This window comes from Protopterus annectens, chromosome 8.part0 (assembly GCF_019279795.1).
Source record: "Protopterus annectens isolate FY-2018-M chromosome 8.part0, PAN1.0, whole genome shotgun sequence".
Taxonomy (NCBI): Eukaryota; Metazoa; Chordata; order Ceratodontiformes; family Protopteridae; genus Protopterus; species Protopterus annectens.
The window spans coordinates 1,598,047,431-1,598,074,476 of NC_056741.1; the positions used below are offsets into that span (position 1 = coordinate 1,598,047,431).

The 27,046-nt window shown below is 38.4% G+C and overlaps 1 long non-coding RNA gene across 1 annotated transcript; it reads right to left on the bottom strand.

The window, feature by feature from the left end:
* Positions 1-1,528: 1,528 nt before the first annotated feature.
* On the bottom strand, positions 1,529-19,500 carry LOC122808113. Its single transcript, XR_006365791.1, has 3 exons — positions 19,401-19,500; positions 16,768-16,770; positions 1,529-1,541 (listed from the first exon to the last, which is right to left on the bottom strand). It is a non-coding gene; the product is annotated as an uncharacterized LOC122808113 (long non-coding RNA).
* Between the last annotated feature and the right edge of the window lie 7,546 nt (positions 19,501-27,046).

Consider the following 27,046-nt stretch of genomic DNA (forward strand, 5'->3'; position numbering starts at 1 on the left):
AGATGGACAGGCAGGACTCCTATCAGGAGTGCTGGAATGGCTTTCCATAGAAAGATTCCCTGCTACCCTGGTTTTGCGTACCCCCTGTGCCGCATGGTCAGCATCTTCCATTATTGTTTCCTCCTCTGCCCCCAGGGGAAGACTCACCACGTGTGTCTTGAAAAATTCTCTGGGATTTTTGAAATCACATTTTTCCTCCCTTTTGACCTTTTGGATAAGGTCTAGGAGGCAGGGAAAAATGGACACTTACGGCAGAGAGTTTTTCCTTCCTGCTCACGCCCGATTAGTGTGTCTTTTACTTTTGGCCCAAACAAGAAAGACTTAAATGGCTCTGCAAAGTTATATAAGTGCATCCAGGAATGTCTCCTTAAGGAAATTCCTGAACCCACTGCCCTACTCACTCCATCAGCTGCATAGGAAATGAGTCTCATGGAGGAGTTTACCACTGAATTTAAGGTGGAGAGCTGGGAAGCAACCTTGTCTGATACACCCATAGCTACTGATCCTTGGAGAGTATCTCCTAGCTCCTTCAGGAGACCTCTCTGTAATCTAGTAAAATGCATGAGATAATTCAGGGACCTGAGTGTAAAGGTCACTGAAGAAAAAGTGCGCTTTCCATACCTGTCCATTGTATGAGACTCTTGTTTGGAGGATGGTCAGTAGAGGATGTTTCTGACAATTCCTTCTTGGTAGCAGCTGCCACCACCATATCATCTTGAAAGTTTTATCCTTGGGGGATGTAATGTATTTATTTGGTCTCCAAGGGACTGGCTCCACTGAATATGAAGTCACCCATGCCTTTCGACAAACTAGGTTCATAAGTTCGTCAAAAGGTGGAGACACCCAAGTGGCAGAAGGGCAAGACCCAAAACCCTTCAGGTAAATAGACTCCTCCTCAGAAGGGTTGATGGACTTCCAGCAACCTCTCTACTTAAGTATTTCTAGGATGTCTGCAAAGGAGACATCCTCAGAATGTGACTGTGGGGACCCTTCTGACTCATCGAAGTCTGTATCAGATGTGAGGGTCTCTTCCAGGGAGACCATATGCTTCCTTTTACATAATCTCTTGGGAGGGACTACTTCAGAAGGGTATTCAGGAGAGGTTTTGGAAGAGACAAGTTCACCCAATGGGGGGGTCCTGAGACCGTGAGTCTCCACATCTGTGTGGATGCAGTTGTACTGAGACAGACACTGGTCCCTTTGGGGGAGGAATGATTGGAACTGAGAGTGGATGTGTCTGTGTGGACAGCACTCTCCTCATTGCATCAATGGCCCCCAGCCCATGGTCCGAAGAAGTTCCTGGCTCCAAAGATCCAGAAGGCATCCCTGGCACCAAGGGGGTTGGCTCCAAAGCCACTGTAGGAGCTGAGCTCACCCACTCCAAAGCCCCGAGAGGCAAGTTTTGATTTGAAAAATCTCCAATCCGACTGTCCTCCCTGGACCCAACTGGAGAATGTCAGGTCCTAGACTCCTTGAGCTCAGATGGCATCAAGGAAGTCAGATCAGTAGTCAGAGCCAAAGATACTGGGACAAGTCTTGAACTCTGATGGTTCCAATATGATCAGCTCTATGCATTCCGGCTACACAACCCCAGGCCGGGTGAGAGGAGGAATCGACGGTGAAAGGGTAGGTCTAGTCAGCTCCGAAACCCTCTGGGTCGACTCTGACAAAAGTATGGCTGGCGCCGGAGTACTCAAAAGTCTCCGCAACACACGATCCACATCATCATCAGAAAGGTTCCTGGAGGATCAAGAGAAGGGAGCTGGAGATCTTGTAACTTGTAAGATAGGTGATCTTAGCATCAGAGAGACCAGTACCAGGTCTAGGGACTGGGTTCGAGCATGAAGCAACAATGGTTCTAAAATAGAAGGAGCCGAAGTGAATGGTCTGTTGAGCCCAACAGGTTTCGGGTATGATGAAGATGTCTTTGGCAATTTTTTTGATGGTTCCAATTCTGAAGAAGTCGAGGATGATCTCTTGGATGTTTTGTATGACTTTTTAGAGGGAGAAGTAGTCTTTTTTGTAGGGCTCTGACCCTCTTCTAAGGCCTCTGAAAATAAGTTTTCAACAATCCTTTTATAATTAGCTTGTTCCTTCTTTTGAGAAGGACCCTGGAGCTAAAGGAATGGCAAATTGAGCAAGATTCCTGCAAATGTAGTGCTCCCAAGCAGTAAACAGACACACTATGACCATCAGTTAAAGTAATTTTTGAGTGCAATTTTAGCACTTCTTAAACCCCGAGGGTTTTGTATCTTATGGCTGTTTAGACATGGTAACAAAAAAAAATATATCTATATGTATGTATATATATATATATATATATATATATATATATATATATATATATATATATATATATATATATATATATATATATATATATATATATACATATATATATATATATATATATATATATATATATATATATATATATATATAGATTCACTTCAGAAGCTCGAAATACTGAAATCTCGAATTTCGGTATCTCGAGCCCAAGAAGTGGAATCCACAAAACAACAAAAACTAAAAACTGCAAAATTCAAAACCTCAAATACTGGACGTTTTGAATTTTGCGGTTTTACTACACACACACAATCACTCTCCTACATGAAAACAGGGGGAAAGCCCCCCTGCACCCTCCATGTGGGGGGCTGCACCCCCCCTCACCCCCTACGTAAATATTCTCACTCTGAGGTCACACTACATACAAACACACACAAAACACCACAACACAAGCTACTTTCTCTTCGCACACACACATCACAGCAACAAAACACACTGACACACACCACAGCCCCTACCCAAACCCCTTAACACACACACTTACCTAAATACATAACTATAGCGGAACTTTAGAAGCAAGAAATTCAAAACCTCCAGTACTCGAGATTTTGAATTTCACATTTCTAAACTTTCGCTATTATGTGGATTCGGCTTCTTGGGCTCAGAATACTGAAATTCGAGATTTCAGTATTTCAAGCTTCTGAACAGAACCCATATAAACATATATATATATATGTGTGTTTATATACATATATATATATATATATATATATATATATATATATATATGCTAATGGGCTTATCCACTCTCTAAGTAAATGAGCTGGATTAATAAACTAGACTGAAGAAATATAAAGCACACACACTTTTTAAACAGTAATTTTTTTAAGTGAGAAAAACAACTAATTAACACACATCAAAGTGAAAAAAGCAAAAAAAAAAAAAAAAAAAAAAAAAAAAAGGAGCTGTAACACTCTATAGAAAAAAAATGGGTTTACATGAAAGAACCCTTTAAGTGTAACTTCTAAACTACAACTATATTAAATTGCTCAGTAATCTAGCCCAAAGTGAATTATTCAAACACACACAAGAAAGTCGGGATAGGGAGTAAAAACTTTTGGCCTAAATATAAACGATGGCCGCAATATACAAACAGCACACTTGAAGATATTTATAAGGTAAACTAAGTTAAGCTAAGCTGCTAATCATCTAAATCCTAAAGGGAAAGGAAAATAATATAAAGTTTTCTATAGAGAATAATAATTTTGGGGAAAAAAAAAACATTTAGCTGGAGCCATTTGAAGCATCCAATCTGTTTCAACAGCAAACAAGATCTGGGGAATTCCCTACAGCTTCATGGGATAGGGTATAAGCCACAAGCTACTTGAAGACATCGAGGTTTAGTAAACAGTCAAGTTGGAACCGAGGATCAGTTCTGAATCCAACCAGTACAGAATGAAGGTGAGATAAGACAACATCACATCAAATCTTTACAGTTCTACCACCATATGGCACTACAAGAAGCAACATCATTTTACTATTAAAAAGTCTAACTCACTCCCTTTGACTGCTAAGGTTATTTTTTTCCAGATGCTTTAATGTTTAATCTACTCAACAAACTGAATATAAGAACAGCATCATATCTGCTTGTAGCCAAGAAGTTCTATTACTAAGCAGATGTGTGTTTCACATTAATAGAGCTAAATGGCATTTTCTAAAAATTCTCCAGCAAATGGAGTTCAGTAACCCAAAAATAAGGATGTAAATAAACTCCTCAGAAACCACCTATCTACAACATATGACCACAATTCCTATGCTGATTATGGCTAAACATAACTATTTGTAGACGGACTGCTAAATTACCTGAAGGTTACTGTATTCTTTTCTCAGATTTTCCATTAGACAAAACAATCCTATGGAATTTAGTGCACTTGTGTATCAATTGTAAATCTTGAAATTACTGTGTGTGATTTGTTTTCGGAACTAGTAGTACATACTGTATCCATAGATAATATACTGTTAGTAGAAACCAGAGACATATAACTGTTTATCATTTTCACTCCTTAAATAATTATTTATTCACTATTATACCATGACCCCCCCATTAATATTCCAAAATGTGCACGCTGATTGGTCAGCGTGCACGTTGTAAATCGACTTATACTAATGGAAAAGGTCCGGTCGCCGGACTTTTTCCATTAGTATAAGTCTTTTTTAAAACACTGTCTCGCTATGTTAAAGGAGTTTAACATAGCGAGACAGGTTTAAAAAAAGCAACGGAGATCTCATTATGTTAAACTCCTTTAACATAGCGACACAGTGTGTAAAAAGCAACGGAGATTTTGCTTTCTCCATTGCTTTTTTTTTTTTAACCTGTTTCACTATGTTAAATGGGTTTAACATAGCGAGACAGCTTTAAAATAAGCAACGGAGATCTCTGTTGCTTATTTTAAAGCTGTCTCGCTATGTTAAACCCATTTAACATAGCAAAACAGTAAAAAGCAATGGAGATCTTGCTTTCTCCATTGCTTTTGCCCACAGCTCTGATGTACTGCATAGGCATACGCATGCACAGTACATCAGAACTGCTGCAGAATACCAGACAGCTGTGGAAGGGCAGCAAGGAGGCATTATACAATGCCATTATTTAAGAAAATTATTATTTTTTTTTTCTTAAATAATGTCATTGTATAATAGCAATAACCCACTTCTGGGTGTGGGTAATGCTGGATTTACCCACGGTTGGCTTTGGTTCCTCGGGCTTTGCCCTCGTGACCAAACCACACCAACTGTGGGTAAATCCAGCATCACCCACACCCAGGCGTGGGTTATTGCTATATTGTTCTGTTGTGGATTGAATATTTTATTATGGGTATTTCACTGCTACTACTATGTTGACTATTAAATATTTTTGTCACTGCCTTTTCACTTGGGTTATGATTGAAAACTGTGCTCAGAGCAATTATCAGAATAAAGTCAGCAAGCCAACATGAATAAGGAACAAAGAAAAATTGCAGGACTGAAAACCGTAAAGCACTTGTCTTTGGTCCTGTGATTTCCATGTCCTTGTGCTATCAGTGTCAAGTTCTGTCACAGTCTCACTACTGAGTAAACATCAGAACAGTGTTTTAAAGCACCAGGATCCTGGATAGGTAAGCCTGTCTGTGGACCCAGGACAAATGGCAGTGACAAAATTAACAATTAATGTAGAGACCTTCAGTCACTGTTTGTGTGGAATTCACATGTCCTTCGTGTCTCTGTGTGTCTCTCCTGTAACCTTCCACAAAGATACTTTTTGACATTTTCCACATTAATGGGTCCTTACAATAGTAGATTCATATCTGCATGCATATGCTTCATTCATATTTCCCTCAGTTGCAATAATAACATTAATTTGTTAACCAGGTAAGACCACTGGATACAGCCCCGTTACAGAGGGGATATAGGAGCAATGTCTGGTAAAGTGACTTGGTTAAGGACACACAGTAGGCAAATGACAGCTAAGGGAATCAAACCCTCTATCATAGGAACTATAGTTCACATATTTAACCTTTTATGCCAACTGACAGATTAACAATACAGATATATCTTTGGACCATTCTTGGTTGCAAAAGTGATTATACTACTTTTCCATTACTATATTTGAGTTTTTCTACTAGCACAACTCTAAAAATATAAAGGAATCCAAGTAACACAATATTTAACTCATTAGCATTTCCTGTAAACATATCATCTAAAACATAATCATAAAATCAGTACACATTTATATACCCCAGCTCCCCATCCCACCACTTTATTGGTCCACCTTGTAATGCTCTATTTCCCATCTAAATCACATGGAATTTTTGAGCTACCTCTAGCCAATAAATTAGTCTCTGTTGATACTCATTGCATCTCCTTACACATTAATTCCTCATGACAGCAGGTAAAACACAGCTCTAGCCAACAACGTCTTAAGTCAGATGTTGTCTCTTTCCTCCTCTCACTGTATTTCAGTATGAAGTTTCAAAGTTTGTTTAAACATCTTTACCCCTTTTAGAATTTCTTCTTTATCCTCCTTATAACTTCTATGTGTTTTACTATATAAGCTTTGCTCCAGTACTTGGTTTAGATAATTGTTCATGTAAAGAGGTAGGGTCCCATCTCTGCTTGTAAATATATATGGATCAGGAAGTGAAATAAATATGTGTGGTCTAAGAACCATCACTGAGCTACTATTTTAAATGCATTTAAAAATAATTTACATTAGGAAACACTATGCAAAACAACTGATAATCATAACTGAATGAAATGTAACCAATTTGCAAAGACTGTAGAAAGAAAAAACAAAATTGCACTTTCTCTTTAAAAATGGTCAAAATCAGCTGGGGCCCTGCAAATCATCTCACTACTTTGCACAGTGTCTGTAAAATGGCATCCATAGAACAGTGTTGCCATATAGAAAACACACTGCATTAATGTGTAACTAATGAAATAAGAGTCATTAAGCAGGTCTTTAATAGTAGTGCTACTGGTTTCAAAAAAGCAGCTGCATCAGGTGACAAATGGACCCTGTGGTTCATCACAGTATCCATGATGTCCACCAGAAAATAAGATTCACTTCTGCAAGCTGTGTTACAGCTGCACAGCTGCTGCCAAAGGACTACATGTACTGGCTCACACACACACACACACACACACACACACACACACACACACACACACACACACACACACGCACAGAAGCACACACCCACACAAACACACACACACACACATGTGCGCACGTACACACACACACACACACACACACACACACACACACACACACACACACACACACACACACACAGAGGTCCACTTCACATGACTGAAAGCTCAAAATACTGAAATTTATTTGACTGAGTCCACAATCCCGAATGTTCAAAATGCTGAAAACTTATTTGACTGACTTTCAGAATACTGAAAGTTTATAATGCTGAATTGCAAAATACCACATGGCAGTGTGTACAGTACTTTAAGGTAAGTAAAGGTATATGCCCTTTTCCCCACTGTAGTGCAATCCCAGAGTTAGTATATATAGTTTGGGGGTGTGGGGGTGCATAGCCTCCCACATTGGGGGCTGTGGAGGGCATAGCCCCCCATCTAGTTTGGTTTTAAATCATCTGGTGTATAATAATAAGGTAAGTAAGTAATTTTTAATTTTGGAAAGAGTTAGTCATTGATGTTGTAAGTGTGCATTTTTTTCATTAATAGTTTTCATTTGGTCAGATGAATTGTTGATGATATTTGTGTGGTTTATTTGGTATTGTGAACCTAAGTTTTGTGAATGTTAATGTTATTTGTGATGAAATGTTTGGTATTCATGGATCTGTGCATTTTTGTTATGTTAAGCAATTCACAGGTGAAAGGAAACACACGTCATGTCTATGGCTTAAAATTTTGTATTTTGAAATTCAGCATTATCAGCTTTCAGTATTCTGAAAGTCAGTCAAATGAGTTTTCAATATTTTAAACGTTCGGGATTGAGGACTCAGTCAAATGAATTTCAGTATTTGAGCTTTCTGTCATGTCAAGTGGACCCACCAACACACACACACACACACACACACACACACACACACACACACACACACACACACACACACACATACCCACACACACACACACACACACACACACACACACACACACACACACACACACACACACACACACACACACACACACACACACACACACACACACACACACACACACACACACACACACACATACACACACACACACACGTGCGTGCGCGCTCGCACATACTGTCCTGGCTGAACAGTGCAGCTCTGACAATATGGTCCTGCTAGACTGATTGATGTGGGTTATCACCCATTTTCCCATAGGTGTTACCAGTGCAGTGCATCAGTGTGAGCTGACATCAGCTGCTCACTCCCATACTCTCCACCTGGCTTCTTCTGCACCTGTGATATTAGGTGTATATGGGGTGTCTGGGTTACAATCAGGCTTTTATTCCTTTGTGCCATCAGGAAGTTTAAGCAGAGTTTAATTGATTACTTTAGTAATCCAGTTATACTTTATCTGACTTAATAGGATTAATAAGTGTATGTTTGTTGCACCTAAAATATTTTGTTGAAATATCACAGTGACTCCTCTAACTAAAAACAGAAAAACTAAAATGAACAATATTTGTACTAATTTTGTGTGTGTTTTTTTAATATTTTATAGTAACATTGTCTTTCAGTTATCTTTCTAACAACAGGGATTATGGAAATATCAACAATGTTTTCTCCGTGCACACTGGCCTTATGAACTCAAGCTCTGTGTCTGTGAATAAGCATTCCAAGGTCAAATTCCATGAGTGGGAACTGTTATTTATACTTTCCTGAGCTTCACTGTACATTCCTTTTATGGGATGCCTTGATGTTCACATTGATTTCTGACTTAGATGTGGTAGTTCCTAGATTTGTTCAGCCCAACAAAAGTAGAGCTCATGGATTAAATTCAGCTGTCATTGGAAAGATGAGGGTTAGTATTTATAACATTTTACAGACAGTGTGAGGTACACATCTGTGATCTGAGTGTTTTATAAATCATGTAGTTTACATAAGAGAAGTGTATTTTGGCATCAAAGAGTTTCTTTGCCAGAAGTTAATACTGAACAATAACTCTTCATTTTATTTACATGACACCTTTTTTTGCTCAAGTTGTTGTATAAGATCAAAGCATATGAAATGTTTTTTACAAGACCTGTCATGTCAACTAACTTTATAGAAAGATGATCCAGCAACAGTAAAAAATAATTGATTTCTCTCTGTCTTGCAAAGCTTTGGCACTAAGAAGGTTTGATGAATAAATTGTGTGTATCCAGTGGCTCTACCATTAACATTTCATTCTTTCTGTGTTTTAGCCTAAGCCATTCCTGTGTGGGAGAGCTCAGACTGTCTGATGTATAGATCCCTAATACTGACAGAACCTTAGTAAATAGTGTGTCAGATGATAGGCATAGCCAAGTACCATACGTAAGACTGTGTAACATCATACTATCATTCTACTATACTTCATTATATTACATACTGACACTTTAAAGCAATGCTGCAGAGCTCATCCCCTAACATTTCTAATAGTCAGGAAAAAAATCTCTTGAGAATTTATTCCAAATGTTACTCTGTAGGTTCTTTCATGACAAGTTATGTAAACTAAGAAAGAATCAGCTCCAGTAAGCATTTTTGTCAAGTTGCTATGATGTACTGTATGTTGTGAAATGCAGATGGGAGGTCAACTATGCAAACACAGAACAAGTGTTTAAATCTTCCATTCTGTGCAGATAATCCTTTATCCTACAAAATAGTCTGTCAATGTTATGGTGATGCCTAAAAAACAGAGGAAAAGGAATTCAGAATCCCATGGGCTGAGAAATTATTTTTTTCTGGATGTACAGCTATTCCTTTCTCAGTAACCTTTTCTTAAACTCGTAGGTTAAATAATTGGGTTAAACCAGATAACCAAGAACTGAACAAAAAATGGTATCCAACACAAGAAAAAACTATTTAATCAAAAATAAGGTATTTTGTCCTCTTATACATTAAGGACTTCATCATATGATATCATATCATATTTCTATATGCAGTACTGGTCCTTGTACATTTGAAAAGACCCCTCCTCAAAAAATCCTCACAGTCTACAAACAGTATATGTTCAAAACACAGGGACATGCTTATCCTCAGTAGAGCGCATGAATAACTTAAAATTTGTGTTACCCATAAAAGACAGAACTAAGGTTTCACAAGTGCTGTAAGTACTTGGTATCATTATGATCAATAAAAACATTTTAAATTCTATGGTTAAATTACAAACGTTAACACCAGCAAAAGTTATAATCAATCAGTAAAAACTGCAAGAAAGGCCCAGCCAGTCTAGAGTCTTCACAGTGTAAAACCTTAAACCTCATGCAGTGGAGGCTCATGGGATATATGCAAACAAATCCTTAATGACATATCAGTATTTCAACTACATGGTTTCTGAAAACCCATGACTTTTTACTTTACGTGCTTATAGATATGTTCAGCCCAATAAACCAAACCCCACTAGCCGTAGTCATGTATGTTTTGGTCTTTTTATACCTTGTTCATACAGCATAAGTGGATTAAGAAATTATATAATAGAATCCACATATGAAGGATAAGAAGTGTCACTTAAGGCTATAGCTGTTATAATGTTCAGAAATCAGAAGTTGTTTGAGGATCTAAGGTGTAATTACTTCTGCATTTAGATCATTAGCAAAAGAAAACAGTGTTTTTAGTTTATTTATTTAATCAGTCTATATGCCTATCTATCTATCTATCTATCTATCTATCTATCTATCTATCTATCTATCTATCTATCTATCCATCCTTTGTTGACTAGATTGGCCACATTAAGCTAGTGACTTCTTTTCAGGGGATACCTTTACACTACTAGGAGAAATTTGTTCACGTATTGGATAACATCTCTTACTTGTCATTGTTGTGAGTAGGGCCTATTGTTGAGGAGCACTTCCCGTTTCTGTTTCAGGTGCAGAGGCAGTACAGAAAAATGGGGAGGTAGATGGAAAAAGAAGGAGATGATGGAGTGGTGTGAGAAATGAAGGAGAAAGCTAATATTGAGACCGGAGAATGTGTGCAGGATTCTGAGGAAATATTTTAAAGGAACCGGTTTGATGGAGATGAGTCAGGAAATGATGGATACATAATTGCAACCCTCCAGTTGGGAGGGTTACAGGATGATTTACTTAAAGAAATTGTGGTGCAGAATTAGCCAGAAAATGAAGATGTTTCCTGGAGGGGGGGGGGCATTATGGAGAAAATACAAAAGGAGGAAGCAGAGCTAATCGTGAAGAGTAGTGGTAAGATGGAAAAGAAAACATATGCAGAGAAAGTAAAATAAGGCAAAAGTGGAGTAGCAGAATAGAAGACAGAAAAAAATAAAAAACAAAAGTATGTTGTAAGGATTCAAAATAAAGAAGACAAAGTAACAGACAGCTGTGAAGTGTGGGACAATTTAATGACTCCTTTGGGTGTAAAAGCACATGAGGTAAGAGCATTTATTATTAACAAAGAGACATTTTGTGACATTATATGTGAGACTGTTTCTTCAATGGAAAATTTTCTTGGAGAATATGAAAAAAAAAAAGCTTGCAACCCAAGGGATCTTTATGTGATAAAAGCATTTAACAGGGAAACCAAAAATAAGATTCACATACAATTTCAAACAGAGGTAGAAAGGGAGACTTTGAAAGGATATTTGAAAAGCTGATGTAAAGAAGTACTACACATTGCAAAGATTTATGACAGAATGGGTTTATGGACTGGTGGCTGGGATTGTAATATTTTGTTAAAAATAGAAAAAAATATTATACATATAGCAAGCATGATAAAAGTGCAGGTGAATAAGGGTGTTGTAAAATACCGAGGACAACCCAAACATGTTTTTTTTTTCTGTTTGTGTGGAAAAGAAGAACATTTGATAAATAACTATGACAAAAGAAAATGTCATTATTGTGGGGAAATAAAACATGATGCAAAACAATGCAAATTGAAATGCTATAAATGTAATGGAATTGGACATTTATGGATGGATTTCAAAAATGAAAATATGAGTAAGGAAAAAGAAAAGGAAAGGGAGGAAAATGAACAAATATAAGGGGCCAGATTCATGAATGACTAAATTCTGTGCAGGAACAGTATATCAGCTCCTGCACTCAATATGGCAGCAGTACAATCCAGGATAGGGCTGTTTTCGTGTGCACGAGCGGCCCTATACTTTTCCTGCACGGAATTCCATTCATTATGCAAATCATCTCATTTGCTGGTGAAAACCATGTAAATGAGGTGATTTTGTGATCCAGCAAGCTGAACGGATTCCATATAGGAACAGTGTCAGTGCAAATATGTATTCGGCTAGTAGCCGAATACATTTTTGCATCTGACAAAATGGATGCATGAAAGCTAGTGAAAAGAGTGTATTATGTAGAACAGACAAGCCAATGGCTAAATATAAGGTCATTGGCATGAAAAGCCACATAATTTTTCTAAAATTAAAACTTTTATTTTTTTTGGCAGATCTTGGCCATTTAAGCTAAGGGCAGTGGCGCGCAAACAGATGGATGCCGAAAATAAAAAAAAAAAGTGAAAAACTGCCAGTTAACAGAAATATGCATTCTGCCATTATAGTCAATGGCAGGCAGAATGTAAACAAGACAAGGGAGCACTGGTTGCCAAGGGGAAAGGGAGTGCTTGGGAATTGTAACTATGAATCTGCACACTGGGGTATGCAAATGAAGGGGATCTATACTGAATCTCAGATTTCTACCTACTGGAAACCTGCACCTAATCATGCAGGTGTAGGAATGGAGAGCCTTGTAGGCAGGACAAGAGGATGACTTCAGTAGGGGGAGTGTCATGCTTGGTGTAAACTTATTGGAGCCCTGCAGCCTGTGTTTGCTCTTAGCTAAGCAGAGGTAAGGAAGGGGGTGTGTCTCACATTGCCGAGCACTGTTTTCCCTGCGCCCGCACACCAGGTTTTAAACAAAAAAAAAAAAAGAAAGAAAAACAGGAAATAGCAGCTCAGTTCACATGTGAGCACTGGGTATGCATGGCACGCCTCAGGGCTTAAACAGTAAGGCAATGGGAAGGGAAAACAGCAGTAAGAAGGCAATCAAGGAGAACTAGCATAGTTGGCAGGTGAAATTTGTCAGAATCACAGGCAGCAGCCCAGCCCAGCCCAGCACAGTAATATAAACTATGCAAACTCCTTTCACTCTGGGTTTTCCCACAAACTATACACCACTGGTGTACACAGACAGGCAGCAGCCCAGCCCAGCACAGTAATATAAACTATGCAAACTCCTTTCACTCTGGGTTTTCCCACAAACTCTACACCACCGGTGTACACAGACAGGGAAATTTTACCTGACAAAATTAACAAAATGATAGGGGCTGCTGTTGCTCTCATACATCAATATGTAGAAGAGACTGAGGGTGGTGAGGATGTGAATGCTGATGTCCATCTCACAGTGAGGAGGAGGAGAAAAGTGTATAGACCCAGGGTAACCTTCCACGGCCTACATGAGCTGGAGATAGTGGAGTGCTATAGGGTAGACAGGGACGTTCTACAGCAAATTGTTGAGCTGTGCCGGCCCTGCCTCACACACAGAGCCAACAGAGGGGAACTCATTCCAGTGAATACCAAGGTATGTGTAGGCTTAAGAATACTAGCCACAGGTACCTTCCAAAGGGCAACTGGGTATATCATGGGGATCTCACAGGCATCAGCATCCAGGGTACTCGACCAGTTCCTGGATGCCATGTCAGTACATGCCAGTGAGCACATATATTTCTCCATCACCCTTGAGGCGTTGACCAGCAGTATGTGTCTCTTCCACCAAATAGCAGAATACCCTGAGGTAGTGGGTGCTATAGACTGCACCCCCATACACATCTAAGCACCACCTGATGAGAGGGGTAGGGTCTACATAAACTGTAAGGGCTTCCCCTCCATCAACTGCCAGGTCATGTGTGATGCCCAGGGCATTATCTTGAATGTGTATGCTGACAGCCCTGGAAGCTGTCACGACTCACACATCTGGTATATGACACAGCTGTACCAGTCATTTGCCAGTAGGGACATCCCATATGGCCACCTAGTGGGGATGCTGGCTACGCACTGGAGCCGTGGCTGCTGATACCCCTCAGAAATGCACACACATCTGAACTAGAGCTCCATAATGAGGCACACGCATGAACCAAAATCATAATAGAGCATGTGTTAGGGATCCTCAAGTCACAGTTCTGCTGCCTGGACATATCCAGTGGAGCCTTGCAGTACGCTCCAGCTACATGTGCACAAATGTTCATAGTATGTGCCATGCTACACAGTATGATTCTGTGGAAACAGCTGCAGAAGGAACAGTATGGGGCAAGGCCACAAAACCTCCCACCATTGTCAAGGCCAGCGCAGGCACAGAGGGACTCGGAGGAGGAACCAATTGAGCCTGACCATGTAGGCAGAAGGAGGCGTGCCCAGTATGCCCATGCCTTGGCAAAGAGGCAACGCATAGCACATACACTGACATGGTAGGGGCCCAGGGAATGACACCTCTCTCTGACTCATACATGCAGTAAAAGGATTGTCAAACATGACACTACTTGTGCTTTAACATGTATAGGGACTGTACTATGTACATCTGACATAGACAGCCCTTCAGCAACATCCTTAATACTGGCCCAGCCACAAGGTAAGTCACTCTTCCTATCAATTGCTTAATGGAGTAGTATGTTCTGATAGTTTCATCTATAGTATGGATGCGGGCATGCAAGGGGATTGGGTGGCTGAATGGGGTAGCAGCAGATACTGGACACCTATATGGGCAGCATGAAATCCATAACAAATACTGGTGTCAACACATTAGGCAGTACTAGACAAGGTGACAAATCCCACTGCAGTACATGTGGTGGCCCAAATATGTGTCCATAAGACACACACATGCATGTCAGTGAGGCTCACATACCCACCACCAGCCTCAGCCAGCAGGACAGGTGTAGATGACCATAAAGATAGGCTGGGCTAAGGCCTCCAATTGATGGCAATGGTAAACAGCCCCCCTTCAGACCTACACAGACTGCAACAGGTCTGGCAGTTGTATCTTAGGTCTGAAGGGTATGAAGTCTGAAACGGAAATATAGGTCAATAAAACCTAAGATCTATACTCCATTTATATGCCTCCAGTCTGCCTGATAGGTCAGAATACAAAATTATGTAGAAGCCAGTAGAGTACCTGACATACCAGTACAGTCATAGCACAGTTTAAAGTTGTTAGGTGTGCCCCCCCCCACAATCCTATGTAGAAATGCAGTAACATGTAAGTGTGAGGAGTAGTATTGGTGGAGATGAATGGTTTTGAAGCCATTCACACCACTACACCTGCCATTGGCCTACTTTAGCATGCCTGCTGATGTCAGTCACCTTGAAATAACCCTTTGGCCAAATCTCAGCCCTGTAAGCCCTGTGACACTCGTAATAACTGTGCAATATTGTAGTGGAGGAAACTAGTTAAATAGGAGCTGTAATCTTGAACCTGGCAACTGTGATAATGTGCATGTGAGGAGATAAATGATTGTGAGGCCATTCACACCACTACACCTGCCATTGGCCTACTTTAGCATGCCTATTGATGTCAGTCACCTTGAAATAACCCTTTAGCCAAGTCTCAACCCTATAAGCGCTGTGGTGCTTGCGATAACTGCATAATACTGTAGTATAACAAGTTAGTTAGGTAGGAGTTCTAATCCTGGTCTTGGCTGCTGTGATAATGTGTGTGTGTGGAGAAATGAATGATTTTAAGGCCATTCTCATGACTACACCTGCCATTGGCCTACTTTAGAACACCTGCTTGATGTCAGTCACCTTGAAATAACCCTTTGGCCAAGTCTTAGCCCTATAAGCTCCATAGTGCTAGTGATAACTGCATAATACTGTAGTGTAGCAAGGTAGATAGGAGTTCTAATCCTCACCCTAGTAACTGTGATAATGTGTGTGTGCAGAGCTGAATGATTTTGAGGCCATTCACACCACTACACCTGCCATTGGCCTACATTAGCAGGCCTGCTGATGTCAGTCACCTTGAAATAACCCTTTGGCCAAGTCTCAATCCTATAAGCTCTGTGGCACTCACCATAATTGAGTAATACTGTAGTGTAGCAAACTAGTTAGGTGGGAGTTCTAATCCTGGTCCTGGCAACTGTGATAATATGTGTGAGAGTGTGTGTGTCTTTGTTGATACATGCTTTTGTGGTCATTCGCACTTCCCTCTCCCCTCCTTTAGTACTGCAGCTGATGTCACTCACCTTCAAAGATACCTTTGGACAGCTCTCCAACATATAAGCACCATGGTTCCTGCAATAACTATGTAATAGTGTAGTAGCAATACATAGATAGGTAAGGGTTTGAAACACAGTACTGGCAAATGAGTGTGTGTGTCAGCAGTATCCTGTGTGGGTGTTGGTGTGATTGTGTAATAACAGGATCCATTGCAGATTGGATTTTGTTGCATTTTCATATTGAGAACCCATATGTCCCAATGTCACATTACAAGGCCAACAGTTGTCAAAAACTGTAGAGGTTGTTGTAGACAATACACAGCCATAAATGTATGTATAGACAACCATTATAATACCCAGAGATCTCGCTCCACCCACAGATCATACACAAACACGCTTGGCTCTTTCTCTCCCTTTCTTTCTTTCCCTCTGTCTCTCTCTCTCTCTCTCTCTCTCTCTCTCTCTCTCCCCTCTGGTAGATGTGGAAAAATGCATCTGTTTTGCATAGGCAGGAGCTTGACATTGGTAGGTAATCCTCATTATCAGCTGATAGCCTGTGCATGAACTGAAGTCCTCCATTTGCTAATTGCTTGAGGAACAGATGTGCCATCATTCCTTTAGATGATTGCATGGAAACACACTCCTATAAGTAAGCACTGCAAGTGGGTGTTGGCCCTTCTCCTTCACTGTGAGCAGGACTTCATGTGGGTGTGTAATGAGCAGTATTACAGAGGGTAGTTGGAAATACCTCTTACAACAAACACTGCAGAGACAGGCCAACAAACTGGAGGGGGATGTTCCAGACATGGGGACAGAATCTAAGTATTGCTGTTCTACATTTGATGTAATGTTGGTTTAACAATGTTTGTGTGGATATGGCTGTTCTGCATGATTTAAAGTCTGGCATGACGGTGTTATATGGTTGAGAAAACTCTCACCTGTAGGACTATCTGTGGACTGGCTAGAGTCTTAGATTTGATGTGTCACTCACACATTTTCTGTCTTTATAAATGCAGTAGCATACTCTGATGATTGTAGTCAGTAAATGGTAACATCCATGTGTGTTGCTGACTTCATATCCCTCAGAACAGATATGTCATAACAAACCCTGATACACCAGCAATGTTCTCAGTTTATAACTGCAATATGTCAATATTGGCCCTGTGTTTCTGCCTCTGTCCCCCAAGTCTGTCACCCTTTGTTCATATGTCATGCAGTAAGAGGTGGATATGTAAAGTATACCATTATTTACTGACATAATTCTTGATATCAAGCCAGTGATTTATCAGAGTGCCAGACATGTTAATGTATAGGAGGCCTAATATTTGAGGACAAAACCTGGACATTCTGATGTAGTCTGTGCAGTAGTGAGGTCTGTGTACTTATGGTGATTGTTGATAGAGTGTCTGTATTATGTAGCCGTGTATTGTGATTATGTTATTTGGCCTGTGTACAGACTGGGGTAGATGTCAGTGTTTTTGGTCTTATTCTATCCAATGTTGCATGCTGCCCCAGTTTCTCATACCCTATCAGCCTATATGTTTGTAGGGCCCGACTGAGATATGTCCCATTCCACAGGCAGGCATCAGACTACACTGTTAATTGGGCCAGTATATGTAGGGTTAGTGTGTGAGTGGCAAACATGATGATGACTGTTATTCATACAGTCCAGATACTGTACTAGTACTTAGGCTTACCATTATGTGACTGTGACTGTGTTGAGATTGGTTGTGGGTATGCTCTTTCACACTGGTGTCTGTTACTCTGTGCTGTTACATGCCCATAGTGCCTGCTATATTTGCAATGACATGTGTATTCCCCCATAGGTAAATTGGGTTAGTGTTGTGGCAGTCTGCCTGTAGTGTAGACAGTGCTTGGTGACATGTCTAGCAGCTCAGTGCAATTATCCTAGTGTGATGTTATGTCCAGATATTTGTCAGATGTACTGTTGCCTGGCCACCATATGTGTTGTGTATTTCTGACAAAGCAGTGGGCTGCTGTGAAGATGTATGTCACTAACTAGTGGGAAGCATGTAGCTTGGGACCTCTGCTCCTCCAGTTAATAGGTGTGAAGAAAGACAGGAGGGTGTGAATGCATCAACTGTGTGAGCATATCTAGTCCAGTATGTGTGATATATCCCCATTTTTATGGCATTAAACATCCCCTTTGTCAGGCTTGTTCCACATTTCCTGCACTAAGGAGTTCTGTGTATACCTCTTGACTGACCAGATTGTTTCAGACTGTCCATGTTTATTGCTCATATTTCTTCTGTATTTCACAGGACCATAACTGTGATTTGTGTGGTACTTCACTATAATGATTTTATGATGTCTGTCAGTAACTGATGGCATACATCAGTTTCAGAAGAGCCTTCCTTCACAATATGTATGTTGACAAAACCCATGTCACTGTAGCAACATTCAACATTTATAACTGCAATATATACATTACATTCCCTTGCACTAAGAGGTTGAGAGTTATGGTGCTGAGGTATGACTACACTGCATGTCATGGGCATATGTTATGTATATGCACACACACACACACACACACACACACACACACACACACACACACACACACACACACACATATATATATATATATATATATATAGATAGATAGATAGATAGATATAGGTATACACACACACACACACACACACACACACACACACACATACACAGACACAAACATGTGTATGTATATATATATATATATATATATATATATATATATATATATATATATATATATATATATATATATATATATATATATATATATATATATATATATATATATATATCAAGAAATCCGAAGTTCCCAAAGTATGTATAAACCAGTCCCTTAACAAAAATGTATAGGAAGCAGAAACAAAGTCTATGTGAAAATGCTGTTATTTAACTTTCCAGTAAATTGCGTTTCAGTAACAGTTGAAAGCATGTGAGAATGTTCAGTTGCTTACTCAAATATAAATATGCTGGTTTCTAAATACCTGTTATTTTCTTTACAGGCATTAAGTATGCCAATGTCCAAAGTGAAAAACAGACCTTAAAACGCTATTGTAGTGTTTTCAGTAGTAGCGTTATTAATCTTGCACATATATATGAATTTACAACTTCCCACAAGCTTTTTCAGAGCATTTACAGGAACCAACATCCAAAATAAAACTTGTAGCGTTTGTATATTAGCTTCCAACAGCTGCATAGAGTACAACCTCCAACTTCCAAGCATATAAAAGTTACACTTTCTTGTAAACTTCTTACCAAACGTTGCAAATACCAGCATACAAAGTAAAACTTGAAGACTTTATTGTGAGCGCTTTCGCGGTGGACTCAACCCCGCTTCATCAGACAAACAGCAAGTGAGGAACACCAAAAGAGTTAAAAAGGAAAGGATGTGACATCACAATCCCTTTCCAATTAACAAGCCCAGTGGAATGGTAACGATTAGGCAGAGTAATTTAAAATTAAAGTTATACACATCTTTTCCACTGAATCTAGCTGATAAGCCTTGACTTCACTTGCATTAACCAAACATCCTACAATATCTAACTTCACATGCATTAACCAAACATCCTACAATATAGAAGCAACATATTATCACTAATAAAATTATAATAGTATAGATAAAAATATATAGGATAAAATATATATAAAAATATGCACATTAACTAAATGAGATTCATGACCAATGTGGACACATAAAAATATATATATATACCTCTCGAATATGCAAATCTATATACTAAGTTAATATGCAAAAAAAATATATATATATATATATATATATATATATATATATATATATATATATGTGGGTAACTAAAGTGTATACAACAAAAACTAGATGCATGCCTAAAAATTGTGTAAACGCTATTGGAATATATGTATCAAAGCAATAGAACTCTAAATAGTTATGTATAAATATATTATGTTATAGAATATTAGAATAATGTATGCACAGGTGTGTGTACATACACCTTGAAATATATGTATAAAAACTATTGTTGAGACTGTGGTAAAAAATATATAACAGTCTATATCTATCTGTATCTCTAGCATGACTGCATAAAATTCAATGAATGTGTGGTATATTGACTTACAAAGAAACGTGTAAATATTTGTATAAAAAATGAATGTAAATATAAATATAAAAGGATATATGTAGATATGTAACGAGTATGTATATGAATGAATATGATGAATAGTTAATAAACAAAATGAGAAGGATAAGAAACATAATAATAAAAAACATAATAATAAAAAAAGTGTCCATAATCATATAGGTCTCTTTTTGAGGTATGGTTTAATGGACACAGTGCCATTTAGACCCATGCCTCTATGCGCTGCAAGTCTACAGATCCATTCAAGTCCCATTAATTCTGTTTGATTTATTATGTCTCCAATTCTATTACTGGGCTTTATTACATGCAATACTTGGAACAAGAATGTATGCTGTCTTCCCTGTAACAGTGTGTGCTTTGATAATGCACTGTGCTCTTCTCCTCTATTCAAACAATAGATGTCGTCTCTAATCCGTTCTCTGAGCGATCGGTTCGTCTTACCAACATAAAATACGAAACATTGAACACAATGAGCTAAATAGACCACATTCTTAGTTGCACATGTGCTGACATGTTTCAATACGCACAAATGACCTGTCTCAGGATGACTATAATAGTGAGATTCATCAATATATTGGCATTGCGGGCATTGACCACATTTTTTCGTATGTTCAAAGCCTGTAATGGGAGTATAATGTTGTGGTTTGTTGTAAAGATGTTGTTTTAATGTTCTCATATTCTTATACACAAATTTGGGTTGGCTGCCTACAATATTACCAACTTTTTCATCTGCCATCAGAATATTCCAATTAGAGGTAATGGCATCTTGTATTTGTTTCAAATTATTGCTAAATGGAAGTATGATAGAAACTTGATTGTACTCTGTATTAACATTGTTAAGGTTGGAAGAATCAAGAATATTCGAAAAATATGGTTTTGCAGTAGTCTCTCTGAGTTTGGACATATTTTCATATACAGTGTCTATTTCCATGGTAGTATAGCCTCTGGATGTTAGACCTGTTCATAGCTGACCTAGGTCTTGCTGGAAATCTGAATCAAGGGTGGACAGTCTGGAAACCCTCATGGCTTGCCCTTTGATGATGTTATTAAAAATCCACGGATTGTGCATGCTTTGCCTATGTAGGAATGCTGGCTTATAACATTCTTTTCTATGTACCTTTGTATGTATTTGATTATTTGTTTTAAATAGTGTCACATCCAAAAAATATATTGTAGTATAAGAAAAATTAGTAGTAAATTTTAGAAAATGACTACTTTTGTTAAGGTTGTCAAAGAAAGAGTTATATGAAGCAACCGTTCCCCTCCATAGAAAAAACAAGTCATCTATGAACCTTTTGTAAAAAAGGATCTGTGCAATGGATCTAATGCATGCATTTTCAAATTCTGCCATGACCAAATTTGCGTAACTATTTGCGCAACTTGTTCCCATGGCCACCCCTGTGGTTTGCCTGTAACATGTGTCTTGGAACAAGAAAATATTATTTTCCAAGACTAATTCCATAAGCAGGATCAAAAAGTCTAGTTTCTCCTTTGAATGACTGGTGTGTTGTAATAAGTATCTTCTCAACATGGACAATCCTTCATTGTTAGGAATACAAGTGAAGAGTGATTTAACGTCCATTGTAGCAAATAAGACTTCATCAATCTGAATCATTCTACTATTATTCAGATAGTTATATAGATCTTGCAAAAAATCATGTGAATCTTTTAAGATACAGGGAGAAGTACCTAGAACATTCTTGAGTTCCTGTTCAAGGTAAATGGATATGGGTTCAGTTACCCACCCTGAGCCAGCTACTATAGGTCTCAATTCAGGTTGGTACAAGTTCTTATGTACCTTCGATAATCCTGAAATAGTGGGAATTAAGGGACTTTCAACAGTCATAAATCTCAATAACTGTTCATTAATGAGGCCCATGTCTTTGCAATCAATTCATTCTGTAGTAATACGATCATGTATTTTAAAAATTGTTTTTTTGTTAATAATCTCATATGCTTCTTGTTGAAGTAGCTCTTGCGTCTTGAGACAATAATAAGTTGTATCCAGTACAACTATGGGACCTCCTTTGTCTGCTGGGCGTATAGTTATTTGGTCGTTGTTCTTCAATTCAGACAAAGCTGCTAGCTCGAGGTTTGTGAGATTACTATTTTTGATGTTAGGCTTTTGAACTGTGAATGTCCCATTGTATATATTATTTTCTAACACCTTAACAAAGACTTCTACATTATTATTCATTGTTGGAATAAATGTACTTCTTCCACGTAATGAATGATTTTGTATACTATTATCATTAGCAAATAATAATTTTGTTGAGTAATTCCTTCTCCGTATTGGATAGGTCATATTTGGATATATTAAGAACTAAAGAATTCAGTTCCAAAATGTCTATTAAAAGTTGGTAATATTGTAGGCAGCCAACCCAAATTTGTGTATAAGAATATGAGAACATTAAAACAACATCTTTACAACAAACCACAACATTATACTCCCATTACAGGCTTTGAACATACGAAAAAATGTGGTCAATGCCCGCAATGCCAATATATTGATGAAATCTCACTATTATAGACATGCTGAGGCAGGTCATTTGTGGGTATTGAAACATGACAGCACATGTGCAACTAAGAATGTGGTCTATTTAGCTCATTGTGTTCAATGTTTCGTATTTTATGTTGGTAAGATGAACCGATCACTCAGAGAACGGATTAGAGACCACATCTATTGTTTGAATAGAGGAGAAGAGCACAGTGCATTATCAAAGCACACACTGTTACAGGGAAGACAGCATACATTCTTGTTCCAAGTATTGCATGTAATAAAGCCCAGTAACAGAATTGGAGACATAATAAATCAAACAGAATTAATGGAACTTGAATGGATCTGTAGACTTGCAGCGCATAGAGGCATGGGTCTAAATGGCACTGTGTCCATTAAACCATACCTCAAAAAGAGACCTATATGATTATGGACACCTTTTTTATTATTATGTTTTTTATTATTATGTTTCTTATCCTTCTCATTTTGTTTATTAACTATTCATCATATTCATTCATATACATATTCGTTACATATCTACATATATCCTTTTATATTTGTATTTACATTCATTTATTATACAAATATTTACACGTTTCTTTGTAAGTCAATATACCACACATTCATTGAATTTTATGCAGTCATGCTAGAGATACAGATAGATATAGACTGTTATATATTTTTTACCACAGTCTCAACAATAGTTTTTATACATATATTTCAAGGTGTATGTACACACACCTGTGCATACATTATTCTAATATTCTATAACATAATATATTTATACATAACTATTTATATATCTATTGCTTTGATACATATATTCCAATAGTGTTTACACAATTTTTAGGCATGCATCTAGTTTTTAGTTACCCACACACACATATATATATATATATATATATATATATATATATATATATATATATATATATTTTTTTTTTTTTTGCATATTAACTTAGTATATAGATTTGCATATTCGAGAGGTGTATATATATATTTTTATGTGTCCACATTGGTCATGAATCTCATTTAGTTAATGTGCATATTTTTATATATATTTTATCCTATATATTTTTATCTATACTATTATAATTTTATTAGTGTTAATATGTTGCTTCTATATTGTAGGATGTTTGGTTAATGCACGTGAAGTTAGATATTGTAGGATGTTTGGTTAATGCAAGTGAAGTCAAGGCTTATCAGCTAGATTCAGTGGAAAAGATGTGTATAACTTTAATTTTAAATTACTCTGCCTAATCGTTAACATTCCACTGGGCTTGTTAATTGGAAAGGGACTGTGATGTCACATCCTTTCCTTTTTAAATCTTTTGGTGTTCCTCACTTGCTGTTTGTCTGATGAAGCGGGGTTGAGTCCACCGCGAAAGCACTCACAATAAAGTCTTCAAGTTTTACTTTGTATGCTGGTATTTGCAATGTTTGGTAAGAAGTTTACAAGAAAGTGTAACTTTTATATGCTTGGAAGTTGGAGGTTGTACTCTATGCAGCTGTTGGAAGCTAATTTACATACGCTACAAGTTTTATTTTGGATGTTGGTTCCTGTAAATGCTCTGAAAAAGCTTGTGGGAAGTTGTAAATTCATATATATGTGCAAGATTAATACAACGCTACTACTGAAAACACTACAATAGCATTTTAAGGTCTGTTTTTCACTTTGGACATTGGCATACTTAATGCCTGTAAAGAAAATAACAGGTATTTAGAAACCAGCATATTTATATTTGAGTAAGCAACTGAACATTCTCACATGCTTTCAACTGTTACTGAAATGCAATTTACTGGAAAGTTAAATAACAGCGTTTTCACATAGACTTTGTTTCTGCTTCCTATACATTTTTGTTAAGGGACTGGTTTATACATATATATATATATATATATATATATATATATATATATATATATATATATATATATATATCTATATATATATATATATATGGGTCTATATTGGATCCACAAATGTTCACAATGTCGAATCGGACATTGTCGACACATCAACAGCGAAACCGCAGAACATTGAAGAGGTAAATGGAAATCTCCATAAGGGGAGATTTTCATTTACTTCAATGTAGTGCGGTCTCAGAGTTGGTATATTTAAGTAGTGGGGAATGTGGGGGGTGCAGGGAAGCTTGCCCCCTGCTTACAGCAAGTAGTTTTGTTTCCTGACATTTTCTAATGTTTTTATTATGTATTCAGTGTTACTGGACTTTGACGATATGGTGTCGATCATATCGTATTTGAAGTTCAGTAACTTTGAGTATAGGTTCATAGGTTCATAGGTTGGTACTAGGTTATCAGCCCCAGGGCCTATACAAGCCTAGCCATAACAATTGCCTGGCTATTTCTTCCCACACTATTTCCTTCCCTGGACCCCTGTCTAGCAGAGCGACTGATGTGATCCCCGGGGTGAATTTCCTTTCTCCCATCCAATCAACAAGGTTCCTTTTGAAGAGGGCCAAAGAGGCGCTCTGCTTGACATGTATGGGCCATCAATTCCAGAGTCTGGGGACTCTCTGGGTCAGAAACCTTTCCCTCCACCATGTTTTGTTTATTGTGATGACAAGGTTTAGATCCCTGGAGCATGTGGCTCTGAGGGATTGGGATTTCATTAAGTGTAACATGTCCAACAGCTCTGAGTTTGACATGGCCTTGTATGTTAAGCAGAGATTGCCTCTGAGTAGACGATGTGTGACAGAGTATAGCTGGAGTTTTTTTAAGGCGGTCAGCATAGGGCATCTGCTTTAGGCCTGTGATTCTTTTAGTGAGGTATTTCTGTGGTCATGCCAGTTGTTGCAGATGTCTTGAGAGTTGCATCCTAAACAGGGCATTGTATTCTATAATGCGTCTAATGAGGGATGAGTACAGTGGGACAATGACCTCCTTCTTTCTGGATGAATAATCCTTAGTGATGAGGTGTGCCACATAAAAGGATTTACTGACTGTTGTGGTGACATGGTTATCGAGGGTGAGACCACTGTCCATCTGTGTCCCTAAGTCTCTTATCACACTTTCAGTGTTTAGTGTACTGCCACCTATGTGGTAATTCATGAGTACATGTTTTATCCCAAAGGGGTAACTATACATTTCTTGGCATTGAGCTAGAGCCCATGGCTCTGGCACCAAGCATCTGTTTCTGTAAGGTCCTTTTGTAGAGTATCCACATCATTTGGGGATTAAATAATGGCTCCCAGTTTGCAGTCATCTGCAAACTTTGTTAGCCAGTGTCCCTTAGTGTTGGCCTGTACTTCAGAGAAGTAGATGCCAAACAAGAGTGGTCCCAGGACTGAACCCTGAGGTACTCCACTTGTCACATGTCTGGAGCTGGATTTGGAGTTGGCTACTTTTACAGTGTGGGTTCTGGCAGTAAGCCAGTTGGCAACCCATTGAGTGATGTAGGGATTAATGCCCTGCTTAGTAAGTCTATCTATGATTCCAGAGTGGGGGATGGTGTCAAAGGCCTTGGCAAGGTCCAGATAGGCTGTGTGCCTTACCTTCGTCCACGACTCTGGAGACTGATTTGAAGAAGTCAATCAGGTTCAGGAGACAAGATCAGCCCTTCACGAACCCAAACTGGGTGGGGTCCAGTGTTTGAAGGTTGCCAATGTCTTTGTTTATAAGTTCCATGAAAATATATTCCATGGCCTTGCAGATCAGGCTTGAAAGACTGATGGTGTGGTAGTTCCCGGGATACAAGGTGGATCCCCCCCTTGTGGAGTGGGATAACTGTAGCTGTACGCCACTCAGTGGGCATGAAGCATGAGGTGAGGCTATGATTAAACATGACACTTAGGTGAGGTGCCAGTTCATTGTGTAGTTCATGTAATACACAGCCCGGGATGTCATCTGGTCCCATGGATGCTGTATTCTTAGCTTTGGAGAGTATGTTTTTTACCTGTGTGGCCGTTATTAATGGAATTTGGCAATCTTCTGGTATTGAGATGGGCTGTTTAGGGGGTGAGATGGGGGTGAAGTTAGCACTGAATTGATCTGCCAGGATATTGGCAATATCCTTGGGATCAGTATATTTAATGCCATTCTGTTGTAGCTCAGAGCAGATCTGAGCATTGCCATTTAGATTCTTCACATAGTTATAGAATTTATGCACTCTCTCTCTCTCTCTCTGTATATATATATATATATATATATATATATATATATATATATATATATATATATACAGTGTATAAATATGTATATATAGCACAGCAGATAGCACAGATGTTAAGATATTCACCTCTATTCCCATTCACAAGGTTCAATCCTGACCT